The sequence below is a fragment of the Ammodytes marinus genome (assembly GCF_949987685.1).
Source record: "Ammodytes marinus genome assembly, chromosome: 13".
NCBI lineage: Eukaryota > Metazoa > Chordata > Actinopteri > Uranoscopiformes > Ammodytidae > Ammodytes > Ammodytes marinus.
This window is the reverse complement of record NC_137217.1, coordinates 7,379,610-7,392,737: the sequence shown is the minus strand read 5'-3', so window position 1 is coordinate 7,392,737 and position 13,128 is coordinate 7,379,610.

The following is a 13,128-nucleotide window of genomic DNA, read 5'->3' as shown; positions in this document are numbered from 1 at the left end:
GAAAAAGATGATCCATTACAGCCTGCAAACCCAAGAACACGACTGATTTCATTAGTTCATGAAAAGTTGAGGTTTTAGAGATACATTGCTATCACATGACAATGACGTATGTGTGAATCCACAAATATGTTGGTTGATTGTTATCATTTTTTGTATCGTCTTAAAAGGATCTTCGCTCACCTTTATTTTGGGAGAAATATGCCTGTATGCAAGCCTTGGGTATATTAATATAATAAATAAGCCTTATTTAGTCATGAATTCTCAATGAGATCTAGGTCTCTTTTACAAAAGAGCTTTGCGTGTTCACACAAAGCAGTTGTCCCATACATAGAGGGATCAATCATTCATAAATCTAAATTTAACATGAAAAAAATCATCAAGATTTTCAAGTCCTAGAAAATAATGTAGGTCTGTTTTGCAGTTCATTCCTTAAGTCAAGGTGAATCGTAACAGATAACAGTATTCCCACATCATCAGGGTTACTTTTTTAAAATCATTGGAAAACTCCTCTACTGCAGAAGATATAACGTAACTGTTTTCCTCTTCAAGCGTTTCGGCAATTAAGATGGCAAGGCCTTGTAAATGAAAACACAGATATCGTGGAAATGACTTTCCTTTATGCTGGGCTTACACTAGAGGACTTTTAAAAGACTTTGAAAAGACTGAAGACTGAAACCCTCTTACATCTAAAGACAATCAACTCACACCTGAAGACAACTAGTCATTAGTTTTCAGTCACAGACTGAGTTTTTGAAAAGACAGGATGTCTCATATTGCAAGACTACAACTAGATTCCTTTTTAGATTAATATTATTTCCGCAAACGCGATTGTGATTATTTAATTAAAAAAAAGTGTGAATTTAATATTCCGAGCGGGGGACTTCCTTTAGTTATTTGACTAGCTTTATTTGCTGATCTCGTCCCCCCATACTTTAACTCCTAACCCTAAATTGGACGGTAAAGTGTCAAGGCTGCGCGGCTGTCAGCCTGGTTCTCCAGCCGAGGATGTTCCCTTATCTGATTTGAGGGTCTGGCACATTGTAAATCCTGTCGAGGGAATTTTGTAATTTTGGGTTATAATAAACTGATTTATCTGGACAATATTAACATGAACCCAACAGTTTTTTTTCTTTATAATGCTGTCATGGTTTGTGCCAGACCCAAACTCAAATGATAGGCTTCCTATTTGTGAAACATCATGTTCAGAACATGAGCATATAGGCTACACCAGGCAAGGTGATGACTGGCAATGGGGCCTGTGGTAGCAAACCCCCTGGAGACCTGCATCGTTTATGTATAGTGCCATAAAAACACAGCGTTTTCCAAGCTCCAGTGGGTCTATCCCTGACTGTACCAATCAGTGAGCAACATTATTGTAACAGGGGCCATATATTGTTTGGAGCCAGATGAGTCCTCTTACTCGTTGCTTTTTCACTTTTGCACAAGCTCATTTACTCCAGTATTTATTTAAACAGGGAAAATACGCAAACACATGCAGACCTGAACGCTTCCTGGAAGAGGGCAGAGAGTTAACACATTGCAGAACAGAGACGTCAATGTCACATCATGGGAAACTTTCAAAAATGAGGACCTTTGACAATTGCTTAAAAAACACTTTTCTGATGTAATTTACATAGTATATTTGGCAAACTACATTTTTTCTTTGTGGTCTTCTGTCAAAGCAGCAGTAGTTTTATTTCCACTTGAAAGGTAGTTGACCGGTGCAGAAAGGTTGTGTTCGGGGGCCATGTGGCTGTCAATGTTGGCATTTAACAACATCCTTTGTACACTGTGGGCTGTGGCTGTTCGCCGTTAATTACTTCTCCAAATCAACGGACTGCACCACAAACCTATTGCGTAGTCAGAATATCCATATGGAAATACACATTTTGTATGTTCTACGTCTACTACTGTGATACTCCACAGGCAGGAAACGGCAGCAGAGCATTGGGGAATATGTTGTGCAATTATTCTGGGAGGTATAGTCAGCTGTGGGTCTGTGTTCACAAAACACATCACACTGTCAATCCCAGGTTTGTTTTTCTATTTGCCTTGTCCAGTACATCAGCCTGAGATTGAACACAAGCCCCCCCACACTGACACAAGCACCCCTCAATCAAAGGGTACTTTAAACATTAGAGGAGCAACATTATCAGCAAGATATAATACAACTGATTCAAAAATACCCTGAATCAGTTGAGAACAATATGAATGGGAATTGCACCCGTAATCTCTTTCTGTCGGTCATTAGCAGCCTTAATGAGCATAGGTGAGGATGGGAACAAAGATCACTCGTATAGATTGAGAGCTTCGCCTTCTGGTTGTAGTAGTAAAGCCAGTCCATTACCGCCCCCGCTGCTCCAATTCTCCGGCCAATCTCACACTTTCTTGTGAACTTTTCGCTCCAAGCCCTCGAATTGAAAAAAAAACAACAGTAAAGCTTGTTTACCTCTAACTGTCTTGTCAGGTAAGTCATATAGCTTCCTGATCTTCCAGTATTGCACAATTTTTGCTTCAGGTGTGGGGATGAAAGGTTGCAGGTGTGCTGAAAACTATGTAGCAGGCTGTCCTCACTTGCTCTTGTGGCCTTAACTATTGTGTACTGTTTCACCCATCTTACAGTGACCTCTTTGAAGTTTGGTTCTTTAAATTTAAGACTATATACATATCATCTCTCACCACCCCTTTAGTGATGCAGTGTTTGAATCAAACAACTGTATCACAACAATATTTGGTTCACAACCTTTTCCGACAGAAAGTAGGCCTTTATCTGCACCACCTGTTTTTCTCTGAATTGATTACAAAATGATGATGTTATTTCAACATGTAAAACTATACAAAATGTGATAGTGTTAAAACTTTTTCTCAAACAGTTAAACTGGCAATATCAAGGTCGGTCAAATGATTAAAGAATATATTGTTAGGTTTAGGTTACTCCATTTATCTGTTATTTTAAGCTTACATGGTCCACTGTATGTATCCAGCGTTGTAACTTTATTTATCTCACATGCCCAAATGCTCCCAATAGTTTAAGAATAGAGAAAAAAGCAAATTAGCAATGTAAATATAGCCATCTTTCATTACCATGTTTGTCCACCTAATTTGATTTGCCTCAAAACGGTTTCGTGATCATAACAGATCATTGTATTTATGGTAGGCGGGACATAGCTTTTAAAGAATCACAGCTTTCTGGGTGTTAATAGCGCACTCAATGCATATGGGTTTAAAATGAAACTCCATGTCCATGAGACAGGCCTTAAGGAAGCTGAAGGTTTGATTGAGTTCAGTTGAATGGTTGGGTGGTATAAATTATGTTTCAGAGTAGTTTAACCACAAATCAGCTGCGACTCAGGGCGTGGTTGTGGGGCGTGAGGAGCAATTTCTTGACAGCTCAATCAGAAAACCACCAAAAACCACTGATTGGATGTTGACATCGGGTCTAGTGACTGGTGGGATTATGTCAGAGACAGAGGGTAGACGCACACACACACACACACACACACACACACACACACAAAATGGATTGTGAAGGGCTTGACTCAGTCCTATAGAAATATTCAACACACACACACACACACACACACACACACACACACACACACACACACACACACATACACACACAGCAGACTATGTGGGGTTCCCTTCCTCTCTTCTCATTGACATAAGGTGTGTTACTCCAGGAGTTTAGGTCCAATTGGTACCACGTGTCTCTGCTCTTAAACATGTCTCAACCTTCAGTCAAAGATTTCCTTAAGTCTCTCTGGAGGGCTGTATGTTAAACGGTGATTTTCCCAAATTCAGGGGAAAAGGGAAAGTCTTCACTCATCAGGAAGGAAATATAGGGAGGGCAGGAGTCAAGCTGTGTCTTTTTCTCATTAGAAAGCAGTAAATTTGACTGTTATCCTAGACTTTAATGGATAGATCGCACACAGACAAGCATAATCAGCCGACAGGGCTGAAGAATTGTTTAAACTTCTCTCTCCAGGTCATAGCCATGATCCTGATCCTTTCACACACACAGATTAATGCTCAGAGTTATGGCCGAATGGCAACTGGAATGGATGTCATATTAAAGTTTATCTAGCAGTTTCCCCCCTCAAGACTTGGTAGAATTTAGGGGGTACGACACTAGTGTGTCCAAAAGCAGTAAGAATGACTTGAGCATTGAAGATTTTTAGTGATGCAATTCACTCTCAATGCAACACTGTCTGAAGAAAAGAAGCTTTAAAGATTTAAATCTCTCCATAAAATTAAATAAAAACATTACTCAGTTGGATTCCTTACATGCAACCTCCAGCCTCATATCAACAGTTAACAACCATGACTTTATTTGATTTAGAGCAAGACGGTTAAGACGCTTCTTGCGATCTTCAGTGATCCTTAACCTGCGGGGATGATATGGCACACTAATGCACACACACCCTTAAGTTTCTCCCTCCACACAGACAGCCTGTCTAGCTGCAGCAGTGTCTGTAATGGGTAGAAATAACCTTTGAACCCTAAGGGGAAAGCATCTTCCTCTCATTCCATACCTCCTCTTAGTGCTGGCTTAGAGTTTCCACTAATGCCATGATGACCTGGTCAGCTGCTGCTGCCTATGGATGGGACAAATGGTCGGACACACGAACACAAACATCAGCTTAAAGGAGAGTCAGAGCAGACGGTCAGAGAAGTCAGGATGGTACTTGTGCTAAATTGCCCTGGGTTGTGGTACCAGATGAATTCCTCAGGGCAGGGAGAGACTGCTCGTGTTTTGAGAGGCAGAAAGAGAGTCTGGACAGGGATACCCCACCCATCTTCTTGTGGTTTGGTTGCTATAGTGACTCAAACACCAGACCACCGTGCAGAATTGGAGGAGTGATTTAGAAGTTTTATAGGATAACTTCATACACTTCCATCTGTCTGTCTCTCTCTGCCCCTCCCTAAGCCATTTTTTTTTCATTTTCTATACAGTCTCTATATCCCACCACCCCCCCACTACTTCTCCAGAGGCCCCAGTCCTTCTCAGTCTGATGTCTAAGCCTCTGCATGGTGTTATGTCAGGTCACAGACCTCAGGGCCACAACCTGTGACAATTACAGTTGACATGTATTCAATCATCTTCCCCCCCTCACAAGACAATGAGCAGCATTTACCAACAGCTGCATATGTTTGCAACATGGCAGCACACAGAGATTATAATATTACAAGCCAAAAGGTCCCCATAGGGACAGTACATGTACTCTGTGATTGACAGCAGGGGTTCTATAGAATGAACATTTCACCACAGATAATGTAGAATAAAGGCCCTTTCAGACATAACATATGTAACATGTGTTCTTACTGAATCCCATTATATGAAAGGACACATTTATACATATATGTGTATGTGTTTTTAATTTCTCTGACAATATTTGATTCAGATGAGTGCCATGTTAAAAGTGTTAGGTGGGGGCGCTCGTGGTGTAGTGGTTAGAGGCTCAGTCTATTGCAACAGACATATCACTAATCTGTTTAAGACATTTTTTCTATTTTAAGAAATTGTCATTACTAAGTATACTCACACCATAGTTCATGAATATAGTTGAATTTTCTTACATTCTTACTATTTATTAAAGTATGGCATGTCCTTGAAAAATCTTATGAAGCCTTGCATGAGGCAGAGCACCAAAGTTGCACTTGTACCGCATGATTGGCATCACCGTGTTTTAAGCCACATGCCTCACAGTGATTGATGCCACAATAAAAACAGTCAATGCGCCAATCAATCTTGACCTAAACTAGACTTTACCTAACACGTAGTGCTGTTAATGAATTGCTACAGAGGACCCAGGGACTCCGGGAACCAAAAAACACATTAGGGGGAAGTTTTTTTGGAGATGATGATAATGTTTGGTTTGGATGGTGTCTAAATGTTTAGGTAGTGTCTTGTTTGCTAAGCAGAAGATGATGTGATGTGCTCATGACACATCTGTGACGCCATGTTGTCATATGTGTAACATATCACACCAGCCTCACATCTGGGTCCTGTGCTCCTGAAACTTTCACCCACATTAATAAAGTTTAAAGATTTTTTTTTTTAAATCCCAAAACAGTATTAACTATCATTTTAGATCGAGCTTTATATACATACATTACTGTAACCATAGAATGTAAACAATGTATGTGTTCAAATGTTGTTTATTTCACAGTTTAGTTTTTAGGATAGAGCTGGGACTATAATACATTTTTTTTTGTTTTCATCATATACAGTACATTCCAGCTATAGATGCAATCATTTATGATCAGCAACTTCAATGTCCTTCAACAGCAACTTGTTAGGCATGAGCGAGACACAAATATTCACTTAAGACACAACCAACGTTTGGTCCCTGCTGCCCTGGTGATTTGACACTTTCTAATTGAACTGAAGAATCGGTCCAAGATGATGCCAGTTCTTAAGACAACACAGGATGACAGATACAGATTGATTAATTGCTCCATGTATGACTCCTGATGAAATATGTCAGTGGAGCCACCCACTTAATGTCTCCTGAGACACATCCATCTTCTGTGACAACTTTACCATTTTGATGCCAATAAATTAAACTATTGAACTTGCTTGTGTCATGATATGGATTGTTCACATGAAAAAAAAGCATGTATAGAAGGTTATATCATGAAAAGTCGAAGGGTGTTGAAGGGGCACTCCACACCGTTTACATAGGAAGTTGAAATGATTTGTTATGAGCAGTAGCCCACTACTCGGCCTGTGAAAACAGCTGTATAATGTCTCCTGTGGCTCTGTAAGGAGCTTTCTAAAGTTAAAACCCTGACTATGTCAAGAATGATGTCATAATCATTTTATAGATGAGAAAATGACCATTGTGCGACTCTACGCTTACACACAAAGTTATCATGAGATGTATAATCGCACAGCTGTTTTCATTTTTTGATTTGATTGATTTTGATTTTTTGAAGGAAATTCTGCTGTATGAACTAGAGGTGTGGACTTTGGAAGACATGGGGATATTTAGAAAGACACTATTGGCATCATGGGAAAGTTATGTTTTAGAGGATTGACACATTATCATTTGTCTTCTTTATAATAATTAACTTTGCTTCAAAAGTTTATTTGACTACGTGCCCATTTTCTTTTCAAGAAACAAAAGCACTGGGTGCTGCTATAAGTACTAATCCTCAGTGGTGTGTCAACTTGGTGGTGTGCCTAAAATAATCTGTATTGGTTGTATTTGCGCGAAAACACTTTTTAGCTTAAACATAAGCTTAACAAGTCTTTCATTTAATCAACAGCTAAAGAAATCATGATATCGAATATTTTGTCATTTTAGAATGAATTGGGCTCCAATAGGCTACATTATTTAACTTTACAATCATAAACTCTATACTTCAATTAGTTTAGCTCAGTTTTTAATAATTTGACAAACGTCCGTCAGTGGCATTTTGCCAACATGAGGGAGAAAGTGATGAAATCAAGCAAGGAGTGTCACCCAAAGGTCATTTATTTCGTAATTCTGAGATTATATTTTTACATTTCTTGTGTTTGTACTTATGATGAGCAACCACATTGAAATCAATATACTTACTATTTTATTTGAAAGAAAATAGCGATGCAAACAATAAAAAACTCATCTCCTCAGGTTAACAGGTGTGACCAGCAGTTTTGCATATATGTCATAGTCTTTGCATTTGAAAATTACTCTTTTTGAGGTTTAGCTTGCAGATAGGCCATTGTGAGAATGATATGTTTTGATATGGTTTTGTTTGCAGCTGAGAACGAGATGACATAAAAATGTATTAATGATAGTGGTTGAGGTTTGGCAGTGTTTCGGTGAATTCTTATCTTATCTCAACATGCTTGTAGGAAAACGTTTGAACTGGGTGTGTGCGATGGTGTTGCTGTAAGAACTAATGCGGAGTGGCATCTGTCAACTGTCAGTGTCTGAAAATTAGGGGCACATTATTTGCCTACAATCACATGTATTGCCCCATACCTATACCTGTAGTATTGTGAGAACCACACACTTGCATAGCAGCCTGCTAAATAATTTCTCTTGGTTTTTGCTTTCTATTTACCCTCCCTCTTGTGAGTAACATAACATTAGTATAAAAAAACAATGGTTCATTACATCATGAAGAAGACTAGAGCCATGTATGAGGATCAAGCCAGACTAGTCTGTCCCAGTCCAACACACTATTATTTTAGCGAGCAGGTCAGAATAACATGCTTTGAAGCAGGAAGTCTGCGGGTCATTCTTTACTGCCTCTTGTGTCTCCTCTGCTTCAAAGACCTGCTATTATCAGAGTAATGGTCTCACTCAGGGGACAAAGTGGCTTTTATCTGAGAGCTAAATGACAGCTGTAAATTACTAATGGCTTCTTTTTGACTGTTTTTTTTCACTGTGGCCTGGAAACTGCTGGTACTGATCGGTGACTTGTGAATTGATCGGCAACAAAATCTTAGCGATTGCCCGTGATTCTTCTGAGTAAGTGCTTTATAATAGGTACTTGTAATCACCGTTTTCCCATTTATTTTCAATTAGTCAGGAAGTCCGTTGTGCCTTGCTTCACACTTTTCACACACTTTAACGTACACATTGGTTACTCTCATACCACGCCGTGTTGTGTCTATAGCTGAAATCCACCGGAAAAAAGTGGAACCCCAGTAAATGAGAATGACAAAACATTTCTCAAACAGCACTGAGACTGGGAGCGGATATTTAAGAGGAACGGGCCTCGGCGCGTGCTGCTTCCTGTAATAATGGATAACACAAAGGATGGAGCAGTGGAATTATGAGTCTTTTTACTGACCTGAACGATAACCATGAGTGGTACATGACATAATGACCTCACAGGGTTTCATGTGTTACCGCTTAAACCTTTTTCTGCAGTGTAATATTGTGTTACCCGTCAGCATACACATATTCAGGTCGGCTAACAATGATAGTAAACTGTGGTGCCTGCCATAAAGGGAGATGGTGGGATGCTGCAGGTCACTTTGCTTTGGATCTGTACCACAAACCAACTCTATTGCATGTTGTAAGTGGATGAGGTCAATTTAAACTGCCACCTGGGTTGTCCTCATGTACAGGACAATGCCCTTTTATGTGCATAAATGTAGTGGAAAAACAGTTTTGATGTCAATACAATGACAATGACATGCCCAGCACTGTCGTCATCCGGTTACGTCCTCCCAGATATCAGATAGAAGGATTTGATCGGCAACTCCAAATTTTCCGACATAGTTAATGAGCTTCAATGGATCATGTCCAGACCAACTGACAGCTCTAGATTTCCAGGCTACCAATGTGGGGGAAAAAAACATGTATTTGAAAAACAAAATGCACCCAGGAACTCATGCACATTTGATGTGCACTTTGCACTTTAATGCATTAAATATATGTTTAGTAATTTACTTTAGTTGTTGTTGGGACCAAAATGTAGGACACACGGGACAGGGATTGTGCAAATGGCAAGCCTGTGGCTTACTAATTCTGTATTGGTTTGATTGTTGTTGTCTAATTGTTATCTGTAGCCTGTTTTAACCTTTTGAAATTGTTATCTTCATATTGTTCTGCTCTTGAGATTCTGGGACTGCTGTTGCAATGATTCAATAAGAGCCTTTCATCCCTCATCTTATTTCCGACCTGGATAAAATCTTTTTGATGATGTTGGCACGTGATATGTGTGCTTTAACCCGTTGCATTATCATAATCTCCTGCTGTCTGACCACTCTGTGGCCCTCTCTCTGAGCTCCTTGGTCTTATCTGAACAGACAGAAAGAGCATGTGACAGTAGTGGACCCCTGCTGTTCCAGGATCAGAGGAGGTTTGGGTCAAATTCTCCCCTTCCGCAACACCTCTGCCTTTGGTGTGAGATACAGCGGCTCTCTCATGCAGAAACTAGTACACACGCCACCACACCAACGACCGTAGGCAACTTCATTTCATCCCAAAGTTGTTGGCTGCTGGGCAGTGGTGATAATCTGCATAACAAACTCGCACATAAACCAAGGCCATGCTTTCCCTTTGATTCCGACGTGGTCAGTGGCCAGACATAATCGCCTGTGTGATCTCTAGCCTCAGGGGTCAGAGTGCAGAATGTCAACTGCAGGAGCCCGGAAGTTGAGAGGGTCCCATTTACCCCTTTCAGGTCTATGGTCGCAGAACCAGCTGGGAAGTCATGTATGAAAAATCAGCGATATGAAGGGGTCAGAAACATCTAGAAGCCTCCAGCAAAAAATGATTAATTGATCCTTTGAAAAGGTTGCAGTACTTAGAGGTCCGAAAGCGGCAGGGATCTTATTATTCATTCCAGATGAATATTTGAGTCATAATTTGTCATGGTTCATGTTAATCACTTTGCAATAAATCACTGGCACCATCATACTCTACGGAACATTGTATCAGAAATTCTGCAGAACAATAGTTTCACAACTATTTATTTTCACAGCAATTTGTTTTCTTTGGAGACAACTCTTAGTAGTATTTGGCATGCGTCGCCCCGTGTTTGTGAGCTGCATGTCATGAAGACTTTGACTTTGGGTTTTTCTGCTTCCGTTGGTCTGAATCTCTCCTGGAGCAGGGATTAGAAACCCCATGGGATCTGTTGACATAAAGATTTAGGTGGATAATGTAATATGTCTTTTATTTTTAAATGTTGTTAGGGCCCCTAGAAGCTCCAGGAAAAGTCCAAAATTGTCACTGAAGATTGAACAACGGCCTACATCATCCTCAACTACTTAAATTACTTTAAACTCTAACTTGTGGTGGTATGAGGACATACATTATTTTTTTTTATCTCAAATCAAAAATACAAAAAAACATACATTGATAACAGAGAGTTGATAATCTGAATATGGAATATTTTAGTCTAAACTTTGTGATTTTACTCATACTGTTCTGTTAGTATAGTTCCACAAATACCAAAGCACGACCCACAGAGAGGTTATCAGGTCTACATCTTCCAGATCCCTCAATGTCACTGATTTTCAAACCCTGCTTCCTACTTTAGCACTACAAAGACAATCCTTTAGTGATGTCATCCAAACCAGGCATCCCTCAAAATACCTGCTAGTTAAGTGATAACAAACCGACTAAAAGAGCATCTTTGGTTTTGTGGGCGATACCTCACGAAGAAGAATGCGTGCCTACTGACGGAGAGGTATTTAAATTGTGCTTTTTCAGCTTTCATGTGCAATCCTGTCTTGTCACGGCGCTGGGAGAGAAGGCCTGTCAATCTTTGGTTTTTCATTCCTCTCCCAGCAGGCCTGGTAAGGCCAGAGGAACATGAGCCACGCTGTTTAGGTGCAGGTATATTTCATCAAGAGGTCAGAGGGGACAAGCCACAGCTGTCCAGGGTGAGATGAACTGGTGGCCAGCAGTGATCAATAATCCAGCTGAACTCCCACTCAGCAGCTCTTGGACCCTCTCAGTCACGGTCAACTGATCTTTCACACCACTTCTCTCTGACCCCAAAACTAAAATATCTTAGTCATTACTTTATTTCTATAGTGCCCCGTTTGCCTTTTGTGCGTTCCTCGTGTTGAGTATCCATTATCTCATGGTCACACTCAATTCAAGGGGGCTTAATTGGCATGGAAAACAAGAGTGAACAGTGCCAAAGTAAATCTTTTTTTTTAACTTTCATTTCATTTGCCACCTTTAAATTTACTTTTTTTTTTAAATAAATCAACAAATATACTGGTGCAGCAGTATTTGTTCAAGGTTATTCCCATAAATTGAGACACTTTTCAAAACATATTTAAACGACGCTTGTCAGTATTAATAGAAATTTCAAAATTTGTTGTTGAACAAAATGTGAAACAAGACAAAGGTTGGATCCAAACCACCCCTTCCTTTGTTGGAATGAGACCAGTACTGTGGCTAAGCATGGGTGCGATTGCCACGAGCAAAATCATTGCTGTTGAAAACTTTCCAGAGTTGTACAATCCCGTCTCTGAGTATTGTGCATTGTTTGAGCATTTAATAAGCCTTCAAATTCATAGGTCTTTAACTCCAACTGTACCCAAAGCCAAACACCTCCCACCATAGCTGCTCCCTACTTTAATGCAAATCTACTGTACATGTTTACATGTGTCAGCCTCTACTTAACATTAAGTACATGTAGGGCTGACAGGAATGTGCAGTTTTGCAAGTCTTTGGTTTCAAATGAAAAGGTTCATCTAAGACAAAAAACAGAGCTCCCACTGATACAGTAATGGTGTATAATAAGGCACAGTGTTAATTCATGACATATTAAAAGGGGATGTATAATTGAGGTAGCAACATAGGTTCCAAACTTCTTTGCCTTTTTTGGCCTTACTTAAGAACTTCAGGATGGTGGATGATGGCTAAACAAAACTGCAAAGTATGCTCCTAAGATGCATCTGTGAGGACACAAAATCGTTCAGCCCAGTGAGGGCACGGAATCTTTTTGCTCCGTGAGAGTGATTGTTGATTCACTCACTATCAGGTGTGTGTCGTGCTCCTCCTGGGCTGCTAATTGTTTGCCCTCTGCGACAGTGAGAGGTTCTCTCCAAGTGTTCTCTTAGTTAAGCGTTCCTAAGAAAACTATTGAGTCTTTTTGTGTTTTCAGCTGCTAGGCAGCGGTGGTTAAGTTAGTCGTTTTAGCCCGTATCTTAAAGATAGCCTTTGTGCGCCTTTACAGTTCTGTGTGCTTTTTGTTTTTTCCCTATCACCCATATTCGCAAATAGCGATTTAGTGGTTATCCCTCTGGGGATAACTTTCAAACACCCCTTGGTCCGCACCTGTGTCCCAAACCCTCCCATTTCCTTACAGCATCTTATTAAAACAAAAACTTGTAAAATATACATGTATAGTATACTTATATTCATGTATAGTATACTTATTTTTTGTGCATACTATCACTATTTTAAGATTTGTAGTAATTAGTGGTTTGGATTAAAGGTGGAGTCAGTGAACACTTGTTGTCAAAATAACTTTTTATCAAAATCAGTGAGCATTCTCCTGAATTTCTGACTACACCTTCAAGTAATTTTACCAATCATTCAACCAGCAGGCGACAGAGCCAGCTTAGAAGTTGAATCGCCTGGAAGCTTTTTTGCATTCTGGTGGGGTTAGCTTAAACCTTGGTATGAAGGCAGGTCACAGGTCAGCTGATGT